Source organism: Ambystoma mexicanum, chromosome 8 (genome assembly GCF_040938575.1).
Source record: "Ambystoma mexicanum isolate Mex_15411 chromosome 8, UKY_AmexF1_1, whole genome shotgun sequence".
In the NCBI taxonomy this organism is placed as follows: Eukaryota; Metazoa; Chordata; class Amphibia; order Caudata; family Ambystomatidae; genus Ambystoma; species Ambystoma mexicanum.
In genome coordinates, this window is record NC_090929.1 from 1,342,155,393 (window position 1) to 1,342,181,743 (window position 26,351).

The following is a 26,351-nucleotide window of genomic DNA, read 5'->3' on the forward strand; positions in this document are numbered from 1 at the left end:
AAGCATTTGGTATAGTAGACCACCAGACTCTCACTGACAATCTACAATGCCGCCTGGGGATCAGCAAGATTGTCGTTAGCTGGTCCAAATCATACCTTGCAAATTGCCAACAGTTTATACAAATGGATTCTTCCAGACCACCAACTCTACCATCACCTGTGGAGTCCTTCAAAGATCCATCCTAACCCCCATGTTATTCTGTGTTTACATGGAACCGTTCTGGACCCTCCTTCTCCACAAAATATTGACATTCACAAATACACAAATGACACACAGATCTACCTCAAGATACCCTCCATCGAAGACATCCACAAGCTCGAGGCCTGCCTCACATTGATCCACTCTTGGATGTGCAGTGCTTACCTGAAGCTCAAATCCTCCAACACTGAATTCCTTCTGCTGACCAAACAACACTGAACACTCTGACATAAGGACCTGCCTCTATGTTATGAATCATCAGGACTTCACACTCCACCTGGCCACCTGCCCAAGTCCCTTGGGCTTAACCTCAACATACATCTCACATTCAAACAGCACATAGTTAGGAAGGCACAAACAGTCTGGTACCAACTTTCACTCTTTTGGAAAATCAAGTCTTCATCCCAGAAATCAACTTCAGATCTGCTGTCCATGCCTTGGTCCCCCCACCTGGATGTTGGCAATGCCCTTTGGAAGGCCTTCCAGCAACTACCTTGGCACACCATCGATGTATCCTGCATACAGTAGCAAAGCCTATTAAAGGAATCAGCAAATTAGACCACTTCACCTGACCCTCATCGAATTGCATTGCAAGCCTGTATCATCTTAAACTCCTGTTGCATCATCTACAAGGTTGCAGCCCTGAAGTCCCCAAGCTACCTCATTGATAAACTCAGCACATCTGGAGGGCTGTTATTCACCAGAATTAAGGAAATATGCAAACGTGAACTCTGATGATGAGGGAAGGCAGGAACCAGAGACAGGCCTTCTCTGTCTATAATCCAAGACTCTGGAACCTCCTTACTGTCAACATCAGACTTGCCCCATCACTTCTATAGTTCAGGAAAAAGATGAAGACGTTTCTCTTCAAGGAGTGGCTCCTCCTTAACACTGTGAGGAACATGTGGGTGTTTTCCGGAGCAGGCCTTGAGAATCCCTTATTCAGGTGACTTGGAAAGGACTGATGCTGAAAGACCCCAACTCAAGGGGCAGACAAGCGAGAGAGGATCCCCTGGATGAGGAAGCCCAGGATTGTGCTCAGGCAAATGCTCGGGCAAATGCCCCAGGTGAGACGCAGTCGTATACCGAAGACGAAGGTGAGGAGGACAGAGTCAGAGGACAGAGTCCATAAGGCTTTTGTAGGCTACACCACCTCTGACTCCCTCCCTTTCATAACATCTCTCGTGCCAAAATCCAACAAATCCACTAGGATCCTGAACCCCTGTACATGCAGAAACAAACCAAATACTCCCCATCCTTCTAATTGTTATTTCCCGTACCCCCAATTTGCTCAAACAAAACAATATTATTCCCACAATCCCCCCTGTTCATCTTATGATTAAACCACAGTACGAGGGTTATAATTCCCTACAAGACTTATTTCCCAACCTACCACGTAGGATGCTCAGACACCCCCCCCCTTTTCCTAAATGAACACATACTCACTCCACGAAGGATGACAGACAAGCACCAAAGCCGTTTACCTGACATGTCCAAAAACAAGGGTCAGGCAAAGAAAGGCAATTGACCAGGAACACACACACTTGACAGCCCTTTCACTTCCACACAGGGATAAAAGGTGGAGCAAGAGAGCACAATACGAGCAAGGCAGATCGCACGACGAGAGAGCTAACTCAGCATGGCAGTTCAAGAGCAGGAGAAAGACAGCTCGAACAGAGAGGGTGACAAGGAGAGAAGCAAACTTGCCCTTTCGGAGCCAGGCCCGTGAAACCTTCACAGAAGAAATCGTAAGTCTGTGAACAATAGACCAAGTGTGCTGCAGCAGATGTCAATGGTACATGGAGCGTGCCTACGCTGATAAGTAGCAACGAGGTGGACACCTGCTACCGTAGTACTGGCCTTGACTCCAGATACAAGGAAAGCCAATGGGTTCAGCACAGCCGGTGATTCGAGGGGAGAGCGATAAGAAACTGAACTGTGTTAAATGAATGTCACAAAGTGGCACATTGAGAAAAGTTCAAAGAACTGAACATTGTTAAGGGAAGAGCAGATGGAGAGTGAATCAGCACCATGTGGGTTCTCACTCGAGAGACTCTGTTTATCCCACGTTGAGTGAAAATACAAATACCATAAAGTCGTAGGAGAGCAGCTGAGAAAGGTCAAAGTGGTCATACAGGAGTCTATCAAAATCACTGTACAGTTGAAAGTCTTTGACCAATAAACTGTTGAGAAAGCAAGGGAAGTGAATCCTGCATCAAGAGAAAGTAAGGGAAGTGAATCATGCATCAAGAGGAAGCAAAAGGGAAATACGAAGTGGCAAGAGTGAACCCGAAGGCGGGATGCCAATAAAGACAGGCAAAGTCGAAAGTCCCAAGAAACAGTGTGTTGACAAAAATGAACCTGGCAGAAGGAAACTGTTTAAAAAGACATTAAGATCCATGAAATCCAAGGAGAAGGAATCTGTGCAAAAGCCAGAGTGAACCTGAAGGAGGGAGGCAAACAGTTGAGAAGGGTCTGTGCCAAGAAGAGCGGGACCCACAGGTGAGAAGTCATCACACCCAACGACATGTAAATATAACCGGGAAAGGCATTCAGAATATAAGTCAGAGTGAACCCAACGGGAGGGAGTCTGATATTCGAGAGGGGTGCGCCCATAAGAGGGGGACCCAGCGGTAAAGAATCATTGCCTCAAATTCAATGCAAAAGGAACTTTTTGTTTATAACCTTTGAATCTATTAAACCCTTGGGAGCAAGAAAGTCAATCACCGAAGGTCCTGATAGCGATACAAACTTGTTAAGGATCTAAGACCCAGAATAGGGCAATCCAAGGGATGAAAAGCAATCGCCCACCATCCATTTAGAAGGAACTTTTTGTTTGTTTATTATTGTGCATCAGGTCCTTGAAGGCAAGAGACTTTTAGGAGAAAAGCGATTTGACCATCAAAGATCCTGATACTTGATACCAGAATTGTTGACTCGTGCTGGGAATGCTCTCTGTCTCTCTGTCTCTCTGTCCCTCTGTCTCTCTGTCTCGCTGTCTCTCTCTCTCTCTCGCTCTCTCTTTCTCACTCTTTATCTCTCTCTCTCTCTCAAGGGAGAAAGACAAAGAGGGAGAGAGAGAGAGAGAGAGAGAGAGAGAGAGAAAGAGAGAGAGAGAGAGAGAGAGAGAGAGAGAGAGAGAGAGAGGGAGAGAGAGAGAGAGTGCTGTGCCCAGGAGACCCACCTTATCTTGTGCTCAAAACATGGGAAGGTAGACCCCCGACTACCACATCCTGACTTATTTTTTGTGAATACTTCTTTCTTTCTTGTAAATCCTATTTTACACTCTTTTTGGGATTTAGTTGTAAGGTTGGTTAAAAGTTTTTCTTTTTTTTGTATCAGTCCTTTTATTTTGACAAGACGCCACTAAGACTACCTAATTTTCATTTGATGTTTGAAGCTGGCTCCCATCTTAGATTTAGGTTTAGATTAGGTGTTTCTCCACCCAATCTATACAGTTTAATGAACACCCTTGTACTGTGATCACTTGTGTCTGTCTATTTTTGATACCATATCTACCTTACAACACCCAGGTCCACACACCTTGCACTCTTCACCCTACCTGAGACTCAGTGATCTGATCCCCACAGTCCCACCGTTGCTTGTAGATCCCTTGCTGCCAATTGCCCACCCTCACCCTCCACCCTCTCCTCTTTGCTCCCTGCTCCATTTTTCTCTGCTTTCCTTGTTGTGTTCTTCCTCCTATGATTGCAAAGTACTCTGTTGCTTCTCAAAGCTAGGTCGGCACTCAATAAATACCCTAATAATGATAAATATATTTTAAAACAATTCCAGTAGTAAAATAACTCATTTATTTGGGGATTAGGCTATGTTCTATGCATTTGCACCCACTCTTGTAAACAGATTTAGAGCTGACATGTATTTCCTTGTAGCACAAATGAAGAAGAACCATAGTACATTCTGTGAATTCATGAAATGCCCACTGATAAATTACTACAAATAAAAAGTAATACCTTCTTTGTTGTATGTAAATATGATACCCTATGCTCAGATTTTCAATTGGTCATGTATAGAAGGTAAGATCTAGAAGGAATTGTTACGCTCCCATTGGGTGTACCAATGGTGAGTTTGATATTTGAATTGGGTCTTAAGTCCTTAAAAATGTCAATAGATTGGAAAATCTTAACACTTTATCGAAGCATACTGACACCAATTAATGACTCTTTATATAAAGGTATACTTGTAGAATTGAGGGTTTAAATATGGTGTTAGTGCAATTGAACAGATATGCAGGAATAATCCTGCTTCAATGTGACCACTCTGTGAGGGAGTTAAATGATAATCCAGTTGGTGTCAAGTTAGCACTACAACGGGCAGGCTAAATTCAAATGATAACTCAGGTTAGTGGTTTAAGTAGTTTTGGTTTATTAACAACATTTGACAAACCACAAGGTTTCTTAACAAATTACCTAAAATGTTTCCCTAGCTCCAAGCTAAGAGCTGAATTTCTTGGATGTTGGCTGAATTTAGTTAAAACAGGTGAAATGTATTCGATCTTGGATAAGTCTATGGGCCTGATCTCGACTTTGGCGGTAACGCCGGCGGTATTAGCCCTACCGCCGAACTCCCCGGTGCTAATAGCGCCGGATCACGAGTTTGGCAGTAATGTAATTCCCCATTCCCCATTGAGCCCATTCGGGAATGCCCCATTCCCCATTGGGCTCAATGGGGAAAATGTGCGCTCTTACCGCCGGCAGATCTTACCGCTGGTAAGAGCCCGAATCTTTGGCGGATTTCCCCCCAGCCAAGAGCCGGGGTGAAATCTGCTGAAGTCCTGATTTGGAGGACCCTTAAAGCCGGCGGTAATAGCGCGGCCGCCGGATTTAAGGGTTACCACCAAAGTCGTGATGAGGCCCTATGTCTAGAACATCTAAATATACTTTTTGTGGAGAGAATGTAGTGAAGAATGTATATCATTTGTTGATTGATTACAGGGGCACAAGAGATCTTCATGAAATGCACTTTGGAATGTTTGTTGAAAGATTGGACTGGCTTCACACAAATGATTTTTGGAAAAACCTTACAGCAGGACATATGAATAAGGCGGGGTTGCAGAAAGTCCAAACGCTTGTCAATAGCAAGGCAGGGGGACTACCATTTGCATATTTTAAGTAACTTTGCGTCTCACCCTAAATTACCTGGGGAATCCAGACATGGACCCCTTGCTCACTATTCTTATATAGGCACAGTTCTGCCCTACTGATTAGGTCCAACCAGACCGAAACATGTGTCTGGGGTTGCTGTTGGCACTCTTGTTCAGAGTAAAATTGCCCAGCATTTTAGTGCGGTACTGCCCTAGTGCAGGAAAAAGATTGATTTGATTTAGATATATTTTCTCTGTGAAAGATAGTGAGCTAAAGTCCCTGGCTAAGGATCTCATAACCAAGATTAATGTCTTGCAGAGGGACTTCCAAAAAACCTGCTTTGTTATTTGCATATTTCAAGTAACTTTGGGTTACAACCTATGTTACTAGGGGAATCCAGACGTGGACCCCGTGCTCACTATTCGTATAGAGGCACAGCTCCACCCTACTGATGAGGTCCAACCAGACCGAAACAGTTGTCTGGGTTTGCTGTTGTTACTCTTGTTCAGAGGAAAATTACCTAGCATTTTGGTGCTGGATTGCCCCAGGGCAGGACAACGACTCATATGTTTTGGATATTTTTCCTCTGTGAAAGATAGTGAGCTAAAGACTCTGGGTAAGGCTCTCATAACCAGAACTAATATCTGGCAGAGGGACTGCCAGGACCCCCCTTTGTTATTTGCATATTTTATGTAACTTTGGGTCTCACCCTAAGTTACTAGGGGATTCCAGGCATGGACCTTGTGCTCACTATTCTTAGAGAGGCACAGCTTAACCCTCCTGATGAGGTCCAACCAGACCGAAACACATGTATGGGGTTTCTGTTGGTACTATTGTTCTGAGGAAAATTGCCTAGCATTTCAGGGCTGGACTGCCAGAGGGCAGGACAAAGACTGATATGTTTTGGATATTTCTCCTCTGTGAAAGATAGTGAGCTAAAAACTCTGGATAAGGCTCTTGTAACCAGGACTAATGTCCTTCAGAGGGACTCCTGGACTCCTCCTTTGGTATTTGCACATGTTAAGTAACTTTGGGTCTCTACCTAAGTCACTAGGGGAATCTAGATGTGGACCCCTTGCTCACTATTTTTAGAGAGGCACAACTCCACCCTACTGATGAGGTCCAACCAGACCGAAACAGGTGCCTGGGGTTGCTGTTGGTATTCATGTCCAGAGGGAAATTGTCTAGCATTTCAGTGGTACGCTGCCCAGGGCAGGACAAAGACTGATATGTGTTGGATATTTATCCTCTGTGAAAGATGGTGAGCTAAAGATTCTGGGTAAGGCTTTCATAACCTGGACTTATATCTGGCAGAGGGACTGCCAGGACCCCCCCTTTGTTATTTGCATATTTTAAGTAACGTTGGGTCTCACCCTAAATTACTAGGGGAATCCAGACGTGGACCTCGTGCTCACTAACTTAGAGAGGCACAGCTCCACCGAACTGATGAGGTCCAACCAGACCGAAACACGTGTCTGGGGTTGCTGTTGGAACTATTGTTCCGAGGAAAATTGCCTAGCATTTCAGTGCTGGAATGCCCCAGGGCAGGACAAAGACTGATATGTTTTGGATATTTCTGCTCTGTGAAAGATAGTGAGCTAAAGACTCTGGGTAAGGCTCTCGTAACCAGGACTAATATCTGGCAGAGGGACTGCCAGGACCCCACTTTGTTATTGGCATATTTTACGTAACTTTGGGTCTCACCCTAAGTTGGGGAATCCAGACGTGGACCCCATGCTCACTAATCTTAGAGAGGCACAGCTCCACCCTACAGATGAGGTCCAACCAGACCAAAACACGGAAAATTGCCTAGCATTTCTGGGCTGGACTGAAAGGTAGTGAGCCAAAGACTCTGGATAAAGCTCTCATAACCAGGCATATTTTAAGTAACTTTGGGTCTCTACCGAAGTTACAATGGGAATCTAGATGTGGACCCCTTGCTCACTATTTTTAGAGAGGCACATCTCTGCCCTAATGATGAGGTCCAACCAGACCGAAACAAGTGCCTGTGGTTGCTGTTGGTACTCTTGTTCAGAGGAAAATTGCCTAGCATTTCAGTGCTGGATTGCCCCAGGGCAGGACAAAGACTTATATGTTTTGGATATTTCTTCTGTGTGAAAGATAGTGAGCTAAGAACTCTGGGTAAGGCTCTCATAACCAGGACTAATGTCTGGCAGAGGGATTCCCAGTACCCCCTTTGTTATTTGCATATTTTAAGTAACTTTGGGTCTCACCCTAAGTCACCAGGGGAATACAGATGTGGACCCTGTGCTCACTATTCTCAGAGAGGCAGAGCTCAGACCTACTGGTAAGGTCTGTTTGTGCCCTCCATGACTTACACGTGTAAAATGAATAAAACAGACACTCCCTGGAAAGGGAATAAGGCACAAAAGAGCAGAATGTGAGAGTTCAAGGAAAAGTTTATCTAGATCTCTGAGAATGCTCTGACCACAACAAGGTTACACCACATTATATAAGCACATTGACATATCTAACATATGATGCTACGTTGGACCCAGGTTGGTCAGTCAGGGTGGTGTCTTAGGTGTGGGCATCATCTCTTCCTCCGGGTTGGTTGCTTGGTTAGCGGGAGGATTGACGTCAGACATCTGTGCTCCGGATGGGTGAAGGTCAGGTCGCTGTGAAACACGGTGGTCACTGTCTAAGCTAAGAAAATACATTCTAAATAATGCATGCACTAAATAATGGTTGATCAAAAAGACACTCAGTAGTTTATCATGTCATTATACAAATCACACAGGTGATATCATCTATAACATTTGGGTTATACAGGTCACAGGTTTACGGGTCTTGACCACTACAATACTCTCATTGAACTGTGGGGTTAGTCTCACAAGAATCTCAAGTATGTGGCATTTGATAGTATTAGGCACGATATACTGCAGCAGGGGTCTATTAGGGGGTCTGTTGGGTGGGCTTCATAGCATGGTCAGCGGTCTGGCACATGAAAGGAATGTCTTGCAGGGACACAGGGTTAAAATGGCAATAAGTTTCAACTGGCGAGGGTAAGAGGGCAAGGACACTTTTGTGGAGATGGACGAGCTATATGCTTAGCTCATGTTGGTTCACATACAGGACAGTGATCTCAGAGGAAAAGAGATGTGTTACATTTATTATTTGTTGCAAGCATCTCCGGCTTCAGCGTGAGAATGGAACTGCAGAGTTTTCCAGTCAGAGTGGGAATGAGGGTGGGGGCCATGTTCTCCGAGCTGCTGCGGGGAAAGGGAGAGAGACATTTTGTACTATCACAGTGAGGCCTGGTCACCAAGATGGAGTCGAAAGGGGGTACAAAAAATGGATGCCACGTGTCCTGCTCAGTGGTCCCACCTACGCGAATGTAACCCAAAGTTAACATTGCATAAGGGCGAGGGGCGTACCCACCGCTGGAGGCACTTTGTCTGAGTCTTGTACTGAGAAGTGATGGCAGAGAGGGGCCCATTGGCCCCTCGCTCCCACACAGGTCCAACCAGACCGAAACACATATCAGCGGTTGCTGTTGGTATGATTGTTCAGAGGAAAATTGCATTTCAGTGCTGCACTGCCCCAGGGCAGGACAAAGACTGATATGTTTTGGATATTTTCTCCTTTGTAAAAGATAGAGAGCTAAGGACTCTGGGCAAGGCTCTCATAACCAGGACTAATGTCTGGCAGAGGGACACCCAGGGCCGCCTTTGTGATTTGCATATTTTAAGTAAATTTGGGTCTCATCCTAAGTTACCAGGGGAATACAGATGTGGACCCCATGCTCACTATTCTTAGAGAGGCAGAGCTCAGCCCTAATGGTAAGGTCCAACCAGACTGAAACACATGTCAGGGGTTGCTGTTGGTATGCATGTTCAGAGAAAAATTGCCTTGCATTTCAGTGCTGGACTGCCCAAGGGCAGGACAAAGACGGATATGTTTTGGATATTTCTCTTCTGTGAAAGATAGTGTGCTAAAGACTCTGGTTAAGGCTCTCGTAACCAGGAATAATGTCTGGCAGAGTTACTCCCAGGACCCCCATTGTTATTTGCAATATCAAGTCAGTTCACCTAATTATATATTTTCTGAATCTGCTGCAGGTGGTATGTGATTTAGACACGGAGCCCCAAGTGTGATCTAAACAGTACAACCCCTTACAAACACAACCGAATTGTGCTGATTTCTATGTTTATAGTAAGTAGTAATCTTTATTGGTCTTCACAAACAGCAAGGACATGTTTCGACCATTGGTCTTCCTCTAGGCTCAAATAATGCCTAGAGGAAGACCCATCTTCGAAACACTTGTCGGCTATTTGTGAAGATCAATAAAGATTACTAGTCGCTATTAGCACAGTGATCAGCTCAATGTGGTTGTGTTTGTAAGGTGTTGTACAGTCGTTCTATGGAAGTCTTGAAGATTCTCTAAACTTTGGGTTTTATTACTTTTTAATGAAGTTGTCGTATATGTTTTATTCATTTATTTAGCTTTGTTGAACAAATGGGATTATGAGTACTGTATTTGCATTGTGTTGTTATCATTTGTTGACGTGTCTGTTTTTTCATTATTTTTATATTTCGCGAAAAGTCGTAGAATTGACTGAATCACTGAAAAATTGGACATGAAAAAGACTGTTTTGGCTGATAGGTAAAAAAGAGGTAGGAACTGTGAAGGGAAAACATTTGGATTCACACATTTTACAAAAGGAACTTTTTTTGTCACAATTTATATTTTATATCTTTTTTTGTGTATTTATTTTTCTTGAAAGAATGGAGTAAAAAAATAGCCACTTAAAAAAAAGTGGATTCCTAGAATTTTGATACAGTCTTTGCCAAACCATCTATGGTGGCATCTAACAACTCGATCCAGCTTTTACATCGTTTGCACATTACCAAACAGTCCTGTAAATCAGGTGCAGGCAGGAAGTGGTGATTGGTGTTGGTTAGTTGGTGGAAAATAAGTATCAATAGATTTGGAAGACTGTGGCGCAGAATACAGATACTGGTGTGCTGATTTTGCACCATGCACCATGCACTTTGAATTTATATTTCACATGAGCCTTCCTATGCAATTCATCCACTTCATTCTAATGTATGCAGACAAGATGTTGAATCAATGTAGAGGTTCCCAAACTTTGTGGCAGCTTATTTGAAGTTCCCCTGCGCAAAACCTTTCCTCAAAAAACACACATCACTTCCTCAATCTCTTTGTTGCTGTATTGGTCCTTCACCTGAAAATATTGCCAACTGTCAGCAATTGTTTTCTGCGCACGTTGCTTTTTTGTGGATGTAAAGCTGAAGCCACCCACACCACTACATAATCATCACTGCAGGTCCCAGACATATTGGAATGTGAGACCATGGAGGAAAAATGAAAACTGTAAAAAAACACAAAAAGGACTTAAAATAAAAAAAAAAGCTCACAAAAAACCCATTATAAAGCTAAATTAAAAAAAGAAAGCACAAGACAAAGGTATGGGACAATAAAGATAAAGAAGAAATGGATAAATGAAGAAACTGTTCTTTAAAAGTTCCTGAAGGCACACAATCAAGTTTACTTACCAAGAGACAAATACAAATGACAGAAAACAAGAAAGAGGTGTTTGGATGTGGGCTATAACCGCAGTACACGACAAAGCCTACCGGATTGTGTTTCCGATACACATGGGTATGCCCAAGCACAATCACATATTTGCGCCTACATTATTGAACAATCGCATGGCTCAGTAAGATGACGTGCCTGCATATGGCAGTAGCCGCATCAGGGAAAGGCCAAATCACCCTATGAGTTTCATTTATGCAGCTACGTGTCTTCATGCCTGTTATGCCTGCCAATTGGATCATGCACTGCAGTTGCGTGCCTACTGCATCGACAAATGTACCAATCCCACTCTGGGATGTATCAACGTGGCTACACCCACACCGTATGATGAAATCCGTGCCTGCAACATGATTCAATTGGACAGTGTGCTTCATTGACAAAGCTACATTTCTTTGCGCCTATTGAGACAACCAATTGGATCACACACTATGGTTACACGTCTACACATGAGCACTAACTGTGTCAACAAACAGACTAATAACACGGTCCATTTGGTTGATATGGCTCTTCCCATGCCATATGATGGAGTCTGCGCATGCGAAAGTGACCAATCAGAGCGATTAGGAGTGGCAGTGCATAGCCATGAATGATCACCACACCCACAAAATGTAACTTTATATTGATTATTGCTATTAGTGCTTGTTGGTGACCGGATATCCATTCAACTGCTAGAAAATTTGGTGACTTACCCCTTAATTCCTGATCCTTTTTACCCACTTTTAACCTAATCTTCTTTTTGATTGTCTTGTGATTTGTCCTTTTTTTTGCTTTACTTTTATTTATTTTTAAACTTTTTTTCATTTTTTTATGGCATTGTCTTTTTAGTCTTGTTATTTGTGCTGTTTTATATTTTCCTCCCCTCGTTAGAAATTTAGGCATGTCTGACAATTATAGCAGCAGTGATGATGATGTCATGTGTGTCCCCAATCCATCACCAGCCCGGAAGAAAGCAACTGGAATGAATACCATTGCAGACAGCTGGCGATTTTTCAATGTGAAGGAACACTGTTCTAAAAAGGAGGCAGTTGTGCAAGAAAACACTAAGACGCTGACCTTCAAATGTTCCGTCGCAAAGCCTGGGAACATCAGTGATGATAAATCATCTGATGCAAGTCCACTGGGGTGATGTGGACGATGCATATCGGAAAACGCATGAGCACCCCAAAATTAAGATGCATTGTTCTCATGTATTACATGCAAGAAATTCAGCACCAATTCCAGCACCTCTATCCGCCAGTGGTAAACCACCAACAGTGAATGAACCCTCACCTTCTGCAGCAGTGTCAATTCCACATGTTATATTACTGACTCCCAATGTTTCAGTTATGGAAGTAATGTGTTGCCTATGCCACAATTGGGTTGCCTTGAGAGGTGACACAAAGAAGGATTGGGAAATGTTCATCAAAACAGTTTTTTTAAAGTGGCAATTCCCCCTTTTTTGAGAAAATCATTTAAATAAAAAAGAAATACCAGAAAAAATATACATGTTCCTTTTTATCTTAATTCCCTTTGTTATCTGTTTCATCCTTGTTTGCTTCCCTTCTTTGTTCAACCCCCATCTTACCTTCCCCCAAATCGGTTCTTCTAATCCTGAATAGTGATATGATATGATATGATAAGGCATTTGTAACGCGCCTATACACAAGTGTTTCAAGGCGCGACTAGGCAGGGGGGGGACAAGGGGAGACAGACAACGGTCTTACTAGGCCAGGTGTCATTCAGATCGTGCAAGTGCAAGGGTAGAGGGGAAGGGAATAGTGCATGGGGGAAAGGGAGAGGGGAAAGTGCAGTACAGGGTTATTAGCATACAGCATACAGGATAAATAACAAGGGCCAGCTGGTGGCAAGTGCGAGGTAAGTGCAGACAAGTGCTGGGAAGGGGGGCTGTATGGATACAGACACAGTCCCGTAGTGCAGGGGTTGCCGTGGAGGCAGTGCAGGAGAGAGTGGCTGGGCCGAGAACGGTGAATGGCCCATTTGCAGATTCAGTGCAGTTTCAGTAATATTAGCAGGGGAGAGGGGGAGAGAAAGCGGAGGCAAAGAGGAAGGTTTTGAGGTGCTTCCGGAACCGGAGGTGGTTCTCCTCAAGTTTCAGGGAGGTAGGAAGGCTGTTCCAGAGGGAGACCCCTGCAGTGGAAAGAGATCTGCCCCCAACTTGTTGTTTGGAGAAGCGGCTGACCCTGAGGGAGTTGGAGGCGGATGAGCGAAGAGCTCGAGAAGGAAGATATTTAGGAAGAGAGAGTTGAAGGTATTTTGGCCCAAGGCCCCAGGCGCCGTTGTGGACAATGCAGAGGGTTTTGAACTTGATCCTCGCAGTCACTGGGAGCCAGTGAAGTGATTTCAGTCCTGGAGAGATACGGTCCCTGGGCTTGAGGCCAAGGACAAGTCTTGCGGTCCTGTTCTGGATGAGTTCCAAAGGGCGGAGAGTAGAGGCGGGCAGATTAAGATAGAGGCTGTTACAGTAGTCCAGCTTAGAGAGAAACAGGGGTCTAGAGAAAGTGAGCTTCTGGGGGAAGGAGAGGAAAGGAAGGATACCTCTGAGGAGGTGTAGCTGGTAGTGTGACTTCTTAGATACGTCGGATATGTGAGGAGAGAAGGAGAGTGTGGAGTCGAAGATGACCCCAAGGTTTTTTGCCTTGCATGTAGGAGCAGGAAGAGGGCCCAGAGAGGCCGGCCAGAGAGCAGCAGGGAAGGAGGGAGTGGGAGTGCCGATGAGTAGAATCTCAGTCTTACTGGCATTAAGGCAGAGGTCGTTGGCGGCACACCATTCCTGGATAGCAGAAAGACAATCAGAGATGAGGGAAGGAGAAGAGGAGGCCGAGGGTAGACTGAAAATGAGTTGGGTATCATCCTCATAGCACTGAAAGTAGGGGCAGAGAGCGGCGATGTGCTGGGCGAGAAGTGCCAGATACTGGTTGAACAGCCAGGGAGAGAGGTTAGATCCCTGGGGGACACCACAGGTAGAGAAGAAGATGTCAGAGAGGAAAGACCCCAGTTGGACCTGGGAGGGTCGATTAGAGAGGAAAGAGGTCAGCCACGTCAGAGCCTGACCAGTGATACCAAGGTTATCACGGAGACGGTTGAGCAGGATGGTATGGTTGACAGTATCAAAGGCAGAAGAGAGATCAAGCAAAATGAGAACACATGGAATGTTAGATTCAAGGTTCGAGAGCAGGTCCTCACGGATGTTCAGGAGAGCAGTTTCCGTACTTCTGGCAGCTCTGAAGCCAGACTGATGGTCATGAAGACTACCAACACATTCAGCATGGAGATTAAGTTGGGAGATGGCCAGTTTCTCCAGGAGCTTGCCCAGGAAGGGAGTGATAGAGATTGGGCGATAGTTAGCTGGGCAGGAAGGGTCGGAAGAGGGTTTCCTAAGAAGGGGGTGCACAAGGGAGTGCTTGAGAGGGGATGGGAAGACTCCAGAGGCGAAGGAGTGATTGCAGAAGTCAGCAAGGGCAGGAGCCAAGGAGTCAATGTGGTCCTTGATAGTTTTGGAGGAACAGGGGTGGACCTGTTTTGACGAGACTTTCATAGATCGGACTTGTCTTGAAAAATCGTCAGCAGAAAAAAGGGGAAAGGAAGAGAAGGAGAGAGGAGGGGTGGCTGCAGAAGAGCCAGAGGAAGGGCAGGGAATAGAGGGGGGGAGGTTATAGGAGGAGAGTGAGGACAGGATGTCCTGAGTTTTTGAAATGAAGTGAGAGGCCAGTGCCGTGCAGAGGGCCTGGGAGGGGACAGGAGAGGTAGAGACTGCAGCAGGGTTGGCCAGCTCCTTGCAGATTTTAAAGAGTTTGGCCGAATTGTTAGATGCCGCAGAGATGCAGGCTTGGATAAGGGCTCTCTTCTTGGTGAGAACGGAGATCCGGTATTGCCTTTGGAGCAGGCGACAGGCCAGTTTGTCAGAGGATGAACATGAAGCGCGCCATTTCCTCTCTGCCACCCTGCACTTGCGTTTAAGGGTGACGAGATCCGAGTCATACCAGGAGTTACATTTGGCTTTGGGCTTCAGGCGGTTCTCATGACAGGGGCAAGGATATCAAGAGTATCAGATATAGCAGAGTGGAGAGTGGAGATGGCTGTGTCAGGGTGGGAGTCAGCCGAAGGGGGAGGAGGGGGCAAGAAGGTGGCAGCGAAAGCCTCAACTGACACGCGCTTCATGGGTCGGATGACCGAGAAGGAAGGTGGCAGTGATGTGGGTGGCTTTGCCTGTGGGTTAGGGAGGGTGAGGTGGGAGGAGAGGAGAAAGTGATCACTCGAGGAGAGAGGAGTGGAGAGAGGGACAGAGAGGGGAAGGTCAGAGGAGATCAGGGCATCAAGAGTGTGCCCTGCAGAATGAGTTGGCCCAGACGGGAGAATAGAGAGTGAGAGAGAGTCGCAGAGGTTGCGAAAGAGTCCAGAGAGGGGACAGGAGGCATCCAGGTGGATGTTGAAGTCTCCAAGAAAGAGGAGTTGAGTGGTTGAGGACAGGAGTGAGGAGGAGAGGTCCGCCCACTCGGAGAGGAAGGAGGAAATTTGACCAGGTCGCCGATAGATAGTAGCCACGGTAAGGGAATGGCTAGGAGAGAGAGAGAGTCGGCAGACAAGACATTCAAAAGAGGAGTAGGTCTGCATGGGAGTAACAGTGGCAGGAATCCACTCAGGGAAGATAAGGGGCACACCTCCCCCCGCACGGTTGGGCCTGGGCACAGAGAGGATCTTGTAACCGTCGGGTAGGAGTGTGTCAAAGCTGGTGACAGAGCTGGCCGTGAACCATGTCTCAGTGAGACCGAGAACGTCAAGGTCAAGTTCCTCAAGAAGGCGGCAGATATCAGAGGAATGTTTGACGGCAGAGCAAGAGTTAAGAGTGGCAATGTGGAGAAGTTTGCCATCTTTGAAGGATTTCCGGGGAGGGGTACAGATCAGAGGTACGCCCTGCGGAGGTGAAGAAGGAGCACGAGAGGGGGTGGGGAGGGAGGGAAGAGGCAAGTTAGTCGAGGACAGAGGAGGGGGCACAGCAGGAGAGGAAAGGAAGTTGATGAGGCGTGGGAAGCGTCTATCGAAGAGGTGAAGGTTGGCCTGAGGGCCTTGGACCAAGACGGTCCCATTAGCATAGACATTAATGATGGCCTTAGAGGAGTGGAAGGAAGCCAAGAGGACATCCCAACGGGTGCCACCATTAATGGGAGAAGAGGAGAAAGGAGAGAGCACAGAGACCATATGAAGGGTCCATAGGTCAGGAGAAGGCACGAAAAAGAGGATGTCAGTGAGAGTTTCCTTGGAGGAGGCACTAGTGTAGGTGTCAGCGATAGGGAGGCCTGGGTTGGAGACCTGGATGTCCTTTTTAAACTTTTTCCTACCAGATTTAGTGAGGAGAGCAGGATAGTCAATGGAGAAGCAGTTAGAAAAGATTGGTGAGATAGAGAGCACCATAGAATAGGAGGGAGTGGGTGGGGGAAGACAGGACAAGCGCAAGCGGACAGGAAGAGAGCGGCAGGCGTTAGTTTACCACAAATTCAGAACATAGTAAGCGTATCAGGTACACAGTGGAGAGGCCACCTAAGTTTGAAAATCCTGCAGAGAGAGAAAAAACCCTAGTTTATACACAGTGGAGTGTTATCTTTCTTACATTGTTGACACACTTGTGACTAATTCCTACATATTCATCTACACTAACAGTTTCCTTCAGTGATAGATGAAGACAGTCAATAAACATTCTTGACTATCTTCCTGTGTATTTTGAGAAAATGGTTGATTTACACCTGCAACAGCTACTACATTTTGGATTCATATTGCACAATGTGCACTGTGTGGTTTTCCATCTACAGATATTTTAAGAAATGAAAGTTCCACACATAGCTGCTTCTCTGCTCTGGACGCTATCCCATGCATCAGTGGTGTCATTTGAAACAACATACACAAATATGCATTAGAATAGCATCCAACTCTTGTTTCACCACTAAATCTGCAATGGGAGTATGTCACAGTTGAATGATTTTCCAACTTTGGTAGATTCTCTTGCTTTTTGTCTTAAGAAGAATTCATTTATTTGAAAATAGTTTCACCGATTCCTTAGTTTTTCTGGCTAAGTGCTTAGCAGGTACAGGTATAAGGTCCAGGTGAGGATTATACAGTACACATATCTATTATATTCTTCAATGCAAGAAATGTCAGCTGTCACTTTTCTTTCATCAACCTTTATTTAACAAAAACCTTTCAATATTTTTGACACATGCTAGTGCAACATATAACATTCATTCTCAACACTGTATGACCAATATCAATAAGTCCTGCTGCTAAAGTCAACCATTGTGATTTATGAATAGTAATTGCATATGAATTGTGCTCTTTTCAAAGATATCTTTAAAAAGCCATGAAACATGCAGAGGTCAGAGAAATCAATTGAGTTTCTTCTACACAATCAAACGTTAATTCAATATGTTCAATATGTGTACTGTGAGGAAATGTGTGAAATGCAATCACTCTTCCCATTGTTCCAGCGACTAGACCCAATTCTACACTCAAATTCCTCTTTGCCATTGCTCTTGCATTGAGGTACTGCTTTAAAACTGTGCCTAGACCTGCTGCTTTAGAAATTGAATTCTCTAGTTGAACTAATAGAGCTTTTGCTCTTTTATCTAACTCTAATGGCAAAACATTTTCATCTAAAACATCAGACAATTTTATCTCCACCATATTTTGCTTCTCAGACAGCAGCATTGTTAAGTTGAACCTGTTGCATTCTGCAAGTGTACACATCAAAGAAACACAGGACATTGTTCTTTCCTGAAGAGTCAACATTACATCAGACACAGTGTAATCTGCATGAAGCATGTTAGAAATCAGTCTACCCTTTAAGACTGCTTCACATTCTCCTCGCGAATCCCTAGACATAAGTCTGCAGATTGCCGCATATTAATGGTAAGTTCCTGGAATTCAAAACAATTCCAAAGTTTAAAATTACCTTACTCCCTTTGACTATGCCTAGATTGAAGCATCTTGAAAACTGGCTGCCCTTTCACAGGAGTTAATTATAACAAGTCTCCAAAAAATAGTACATGCTTACCTCGAAACAAAACATTGTAGTAATTCTTCAAAATATCTTGCATTTGGAAGTGAATGAAAGCTAGCATCAAGTTAGACATACTTACTTCATCTTCAATCAAGGTATTTTTTTTTTTGGAACTTCTCCTACTTCTTGCAATGCACTTGATACATATTTTATTTTCGATACTCTAGTTTGTTGCCATGCTCCACTGGTAGCATCAACAGTCGATGCAAAGTATCACCTCCTAAAATGAATGCTGCTAAACCTGTTGGAGCAGTTACAGCACACGACAGAGAGCAATCAGTTATATTTTGGATCATAGCTCTTAATGCATGAATTAAAAACGATGTACCTGTTACTGCATGTTCAGTAACATACATCAAAAGAGGTTTATATTGGACACAAGAACATTCATGCTTGTCAATGCTGTAAACCTTGTAACAACGATATCCAGTGATTTTAACGACAACAGTTACAACAGGTATTTTTTACAGAAACAATGACATAACAAAATACAGAATAAAAATGAAATATACATATGGGGTGGGGTAAGGGGTTAAAATAGGTGGGGAGGGATTTGGATGGGGTTATAAGTGTAGGGAAACAGGGAACTTGGGTGGGCCAAATAAAAAAAATATATTTTTTCGATGTAAATGTTTCAGTGAAAAATGCCTCTTTTTAATTTTTTTCAATAAAATCACATAGAACCATGCACCCATCCTTGATTTTATAATAAACTTCTTCTTGCTCTATATTATGTTTACTAACTATTTCATCATAATTTTTGGATTCTGCAACTTTAGTTTGTTGTATTGCACTCTCATCTTCTTTTAGGGAAAGCTCAACATCAGAATAATTGTCTCAGCAAGTGCATTTCGACTTCTGGTGCAGAATATTGACTGCTCTCAAGAGTCTCTTTTGCTAATTCAACTGCAAAAAGGTTTTCCTTGATGTCGTTCTTTATCCAGTAACTGCAAAGACTGCTCAACGTTAGGATATCTATTTAGGTTTTTTTGTTGCAAACAATATTCTTCGAAAGTTTCAAAACTTCCAAGCGAATCACTCTCTGTTTTCCATGGGAAGAACAACTGCAAAAGACAAAAATGAAATAATTGCTTTTTCTCTGCAGTTTGTCAAAACAGTTCCATGTGGTTGATGAGACATGCCTTCTCATGTGTCACTAGACAACCAGTACAACCATGTACATTAAACAGTCCTATGTCACCGTTTGCTTTAATATTTTGATATGAGTGGTGTTCTGCTACTTCATATAAATAAAGATCCTCCAACTCTACAGCTCAATTTCGATAATATGTATCAATCAAGTTGGTTTTCAGAATATCTGTACTGCCAGGTACTGTTTCAGCAAACTGCTGAATTTCACTCAAAGGCTCCCATACCCAGTTTCTAGTGGAAAGTCAGCCTAAACACAAGGGCAAACTTGTTAGCCAATCCGCATCTTTGTAGCTTCCACACTCTCTATGTGAGAACATCTTCAGATCAATTCATAGAGGTTTTTGACTAAAACCTGTGTCTGCTGAAAAGCCTGCCCATACATCAGCTGAATTGCTATTTTCAGCTTTTGTCATATATGCTGTAACATTATGAGCAACAGGTGTTGTATCATCAGAACTATACTGTACATCAGTTTATCCATTCCAAAGCTGAGCAATGCCAGGAATGTAATCATTAATGAATTGTCATTCCTTATCTCTTTTTAAATGAAAGGTATTTCTCTGTGATTTACCAGTAACATAGGTCGTATAGATGACATCAAACTGTTTCCTCCACAAACTGGTGTCATAGGCCGTGGAAAGACAAAGCTGCACTGAGAACTTTCCACATGAGTGCCTTTGAAATATGTCTACCTTGTTCGTGGATCAGCATTCACATGCTGAGCAGGAATGGAACAAGTAACATCTTTTTCTATAAACTCCATCACACAGCCATCACTTTCTTTACCAAACTGAGGAACATCTTTAATCCACAACTGCATAGGAATATGTGTTGCCCCACAGGCCTTGTTCTCTTTCCTCCAAAGAAATATTCCACAGTGCCCAGTGGACCATTATCTTTATTACACATAAAGTGGAACATGGCTAAAAATCTGTGATGAAAGAACTGTGAAACACTTACAGGGTACATGTAAAACAACCACCTGTTGTCATGTGTTCTATGTCTTCTTTCTGTGGATTACTTTCACCAATCCACTGTGCAGGATAATTTCATCCTTACTCAGTGCAACTTAATGTCACACACTTTAAGTCCCAATATTCTGACCATGCATCTAACCTCTGAGGGCCTCCTATACCAATATTCATTGATTCCTCCTATTGTGGAAAGAATAATAGTACGTCTATTCTTTAAAACTTGTTGCAGTATTGCGCATGCAGAAATATTCCGAAATCTCGTTCCAGAATGAAGTGTATGAGCAATAGCATAAAATAATGTTGAAAATTCACTTTCATATAATAAGTGAAAAAATATTGTTAACAATGATGCGGAATCAGGAATCATCAGAATACATTTACAACAATATTCAGAAGAAGAAATGTGAACCTTCTGATCATCCAATCTGCCACCTGTTACTTTAGGAAAAACCATAGGGCAACAACAAGCTTCTGACATCTTTTCCAAGACACCTTTCATTCAGTGCACCTTTCATTCAGTGCACCTTTCATTGCTTTCCATTGGTACAATTCTAAACTGTCGCCCATGAATTCACGTGAGTGTAGAGGATGAACTGTGTAATGTTCATAAAAACTATTCTCTTCTGCTACAGATAGACGTTTGAACTGACCTTCACTACTTTTGTCTGTTGACTCAACATCGAGCATCAACAAGTCTGGTACAGTCAGGCTGCCTTTCTATAAATCATTATGCTACAATAGAAATGTAATTTTCAAATTACCAATATCTATAAACTGCTTCCAAATAATCTTATCTTTTGTGGCAGCACCATTTACTAATTGTTTGCTATCTAGCAATAACTTGGGAAGCATGAACAGTTTGCAATGCAATCACTTCAAACATGTTTAATGTTTTAAGCACAACAGGGATATCAGGCAGTACCATGTCATTCACTTGTTGGAGGAATATGTGTGTGATTATAAAACCCAACACAGTAGACATCATTCTGACCCTGGCGGTTGCAGTGCCGGTAATTACTAGCACGGCTACTGCCGGAATCATGAAATTACCAGCACCCGGCAATGGGCAATTACCGGGACATTCCAGCCCCGGTGGACCCGGTAATTGCCCATTGCCGGGTGCCGGTATTTATTAGTCCTAAAGGGCTCAATGGGAATGGGGAGGCCGGATGCACTGGCACTGTTAATAATGGTGCCGGTGCATCTGTCAGTGTCTGTTCACAGGTGCCGGTCTGCCCGCCAGGTCTGGCTGAACGGCACCCATCAGCAGAACTCATAGTTTGTCGGTCCAGTAACAATGGTACTGGCAACCTTACCGGTACCATTGTTACCGGACGGGCAAACTTGTAATGAGGCCCAGTGTCTATAAAGATGAAGTGCCTCACTTGTGTCAAACTGTTCTTCTACGAACAAATGCAGATACAATTATTCCGAAGCATCTTCTGAACTGTGTTTAATTTTCTCCTCAATGTACACTATTTGCACTTGAGACTTGTAAAAAGTGTGTCAACAAGATACATAAACAACATCAGATCTTTCAGTAGAAGACAACTCAAACATTGCAATACTATTTTTATACTGTTGAAAAATCAGATACTTTGAAAGCATAGGATCATCATTTCCACTTTTTTTTCACAAACTTCACACTCATCTGTTCTCTGTAGTAAATTGATCTTTCCTATAACATTATTTGTGTCCAAAACTTGCAAAAATCTATTTAAGCCTTTACAAAGAAATGTATCAATATTGTACACACAATTGCACATCCATACCTCACTCTGCTTCCTAGGTTGTATTGTAGACTGACCTAAACTTAAAATTCTGTATTATCAGACCTCAGGAATTCCTCTTTTCTTTTTTTTAAATGAGACTGTTTGGCACTTCATATCTACATCCACCCTCATCAATAGCAAGGGGTACATTCTTACCTTGAATGTAACTCTTCTCATTAAAAAATATTTCAGTTTGAGAAGTGTTTTTCCACTCTCTTCCAAAAACATCACAAAGGTTGCCACATGTAAGTACAAGAACTGTTTCTATATTTCTATGCAGTGGTGTAGTCCCCATAAGTAAATTCTTAGGTTTGTTCAATACAAACATGAAAAATGTTCTTTTCATATGAACAGCTTTTTTAATTATTACTTATACTTTTTTTCTTTTTCAAAAAATGCTTTACAACATATCTAGATTTTGGTCATTATACCTTCAAAGATTTGTGAAATCCAAAGATTTGTGAAATCCAAAGATTTGTGAAAACTCGAGAGTGCAACATTTTCCTTTGTAGATCTTTCTTCTTCTGTTTCACATTTTTAGCACATTTGTTTTATTTTCTTCTAAAATTCTTTGTTTTTTTACTAACTACTAATAGATTTGAAACATTTGTTTCATCACTTTCACTTAAAATATTCTAGGTTTCAATAATTTGTTCAGTTGGCACATCTCAAATCACATCTGAAATTGCACATTGTGAAAAGTATTATCAATAGCAGGTATAGAAGTATTATCTGCACTAATTATGTGTGCAGATTTAGAAACACTGCTTTTTAAAATATTATGTTCTGAAACTTTATTTCCCTGCAATCAATTCTTTCTTCTAGCATATTGTTCATGCTTCCTTCTAGGCATGGTAAAGGAATGCAGTAAACAAAAAATATATAAGTACTACATACATATATAATATGAGAGAAGTACACATCACTGAAGTGCTTAAATGTTCCCCTCAACACTGCACTTCACAAAGCTCGTTTAAATTTTAGGAAACATCTTAAAACACAGTGCATATCCTACATGACATAACCAAGAAAAATCTATACATTCAGCTACTGAAAATGTGGTCTATTTTGCACTTCTGAAACCCACAGTCTACTTGATTTTTGAGAACATTCATACAGAAAAAGGATTCCGTTAATCTTTAACATGATCAGAGATATCACTACTGAGAGCATTGTAATGCTGTTTATGTGTGCAGATTTAACTACTCCCTACTGCCCATTTAACTACTAGGCCCATGTCTATATACATCTAATATGAAAATAGTATACATGGTTGAATTGCTTAAAAATTCCCTTCACCACTGTAAATCACAAAGCTCTTTTACAATTTGAGGAAACATCTTAAAACACAGTGCCCATCCTACATGATATAATCAGGAAAAGCAACCCATTCTAATACTGTAAATGTGGGCTACATCGCACTGGTGAAACCCATAGTCTACCTGTATGTTTGGGAACATTCACACAGAAAATGATTCAGTGACTCTTCTAAATAATCAGAGATATCACTACTGAGAGCATTCTAATGGTGTTCATATGTGCAAATGTAACTGCTAGACCAATTACAATATACATTATATGTGAGCTGAAGAGCTTACTGCAACCATTGCAAATAATTAATGTGTCCATGTGTATCACTCATGCTTCTAGAAAACTGAATAGATGAGTTACATTATACAAATATAAGCAACAAAGCTCGTTTCCACTTGAAAAAATATTTTAATAGTAAGCGCAAAAGGGACTTATTCAATGAGAGTATTTCCATTTCTACAGTTTATGCTGAAAACCACGATATTATGAGAATATTTCCATTCACCATTATACCTCATAAGGGTCTTTTTGATTTTAGGTAACATTTTTAAACACAGTGCACATACTACATGACATAACCAAGAAAAATAAACATATACTGCAACTGTTAAATGTGGGTACATTGCACTGCTGAAACCCATACTCTACCTGTTTTTTTGTACAAAAATGCACACATAAAAATGAATCAGAGATGTTTTAACATTATCAGGGATTTCACTACTGATAGCATTCTAATGTTGTTTATGTTTCTGGATTTATCTACTAGGCCTGTTTGTACATACATTGATTTTAATTGATATACATTAATGACGAGAGAAGTATAAATGGCTGAAATGCTCCAAGGTTCCCTTCAAAACAACCATGAAATCTTTGCTCTATTAATTCTAATCTGCCTGCCATTCTCTTATCATTTTCAGTTTATCATCTAGTGTCCTGCCCACCTGCTAATCTTTTGGTATTCTTTTAGCATGCTCCGGATCTCTGTTTCTCTTTGTAAATCTTTGATCACAGCTTGTCTTTCACATGGGTGTCCAAATAAAAGAACAGATGATGAATATGGCAATTGTTATTCAGTGCTACTAGGAACAGCAAAAGGACAGAACACCTGTGCCATACATCAAAGGTATTCCAGCATCATGTGCCTCCCAACTCACTCACCCATTCCCATCCCACCTCTACCAACACATTCGAATAATCAATCATTACCCTGCGCTCACATATCTCCAACCGACAGAACCTCATCCACATAAGTCATTGCCACCAGCACTCAAATCCAAAGCACACATACAACCTCCTGCTCATCAATGCTCACTCTCTAGTATTACATTCAGCAGACATGACTGACATATTTTAAACTAGATGTACTCTCTACCCCATATATTTAGTTAACTTACTCCCCCTCACACATCCTCGATATCCTGAGCAAGAGCGTACAACATCCAAGAAATTGTATAAAAGGCAACTGGATGGCTAATTATCATGCACAATACCTCATGGGCTTGCATCCTCCAGGAGTAAACCACACCTGAATCCATAGAACTCCTCACAAGCCACTTCCTGTTCACCCACACTAAGACAATTACCTTCCACATCAACGATTGACCATCTAAAATCTGTCATCAACACAACTAGCATCTTTCTTGAAGACCATGACCTGCTTATAAGCAGTGTTTAATTTGTAAATAAATAAATGCCAGAGCCCAAATGTGTTCTAGCACACCTGTCCATGTTGGGGTAGCAGCTTACCACTAGATGTAGGCAAGGTTACTGCTATCAAAATTAAAATTATGTCATTCTCCTCTAACCTTAGTGGCTAGCTTTCCCTTGTGGTCGAGCTTTAGAAATGTAATAGATGGCTGTGCCCACTTGGGGAAATGGATAAACTCAATTGATGCCCAAGAGACAACCCACACATCTCAGTGGGTGACTGTGCCCTGTGGTAGAACTCAAGAAATGTAATCAGTGGCTGATGCCTGTGGGAGAACTGAAGAACCTTAACGGATGACTGGGCCCTGTGGGAAAACAGATGCTGCTTAAGGGACTCCTCAGCACTGTAATAAAGCCTGAGAAACATGAAGGTTAGAAGCAACCTATTCAAGAGTTTGAGAACCTTTGACAAGTGGAGTGATTTTGTGGCAATTGAAGTATTCCAAAATATTTTTTGCACAATGTAAAATGGCATTTGTAAGAGAGCAACTTTCATGTGCCTGTCTTTCACTACTCCAACATTCAATTTCCCAATGACAAGTACCATGAAAAAAGTTGACTCCACGTTTCTGTGTCTGACATGTAATAGATAATAGTTAATCATTATCATATGATATTTTATGTGGGGAATTAAGTGACAGCTGATTTATATAAATGCCAATAGTTCATTATATGGCACTGTAGGTTTCCTCCTGTGGTTATACAAAATAGCCCTGTCCATTATAACAACTATATCAGAATGCAAACTGGTGGGGTGCAGCTTAGCAGTTCATGAGCAAGTCACAGAAATGCTGCTGGTAAGACCAACTAATTGTTGTATCAATACCACAATTGGTCATTATACCTTCAAAGATTTGTGAAATCCAAAGATTTGTGAAATCCAAAGATTTGTGCAGCTAATGGGCCGATGTCTGTTGTTGTTGATGACCAATCGTATTAACATTGCAGACTCACTGGAGAGTGTATCTCACAGAAGCTCATTGCCATAGGCTGCATCAACAATGCTCACAAAGCTTTCAAAAGGTGTCAGTATTGGATGATTTATGGATGATTATTGGTCACTCTTTCTTTGAAATGCGGTGTCAATAAGGAGGTGTTCAATGTTCGCTTTGAGTCAAATTACCCATAGAGTTTGAAAGCAGATTCCCTCGCCAGCTCTGCTATATCGGGATCACCTAGAAAGACACAGGCATACACCATGTTGATCAGGTTGAGCTCAAACAGGTAAACGGGATTAAAATCCTCACTTGGGGAAGAATTTAATGTTTAACCCACTTGGTGGCCACCCCAAAGTTCTGTAGCATGGATCAGACATTAGAGAGCAAGTGTTGCAGTGTTAAAAAAAAAGTCCCCATGTAAAGCTCTGCTCTGAGTGCTGGAGTAATCTGGGATGGTATTGCACAGCTCATATAGCATAAATAAGATGAGAAAAGTAGAGTTTCAATGGGTGGCCACTTGGTTTGTCAGGTTGTGATGCATAATAGCAGACAAGTGCTTGTGGTC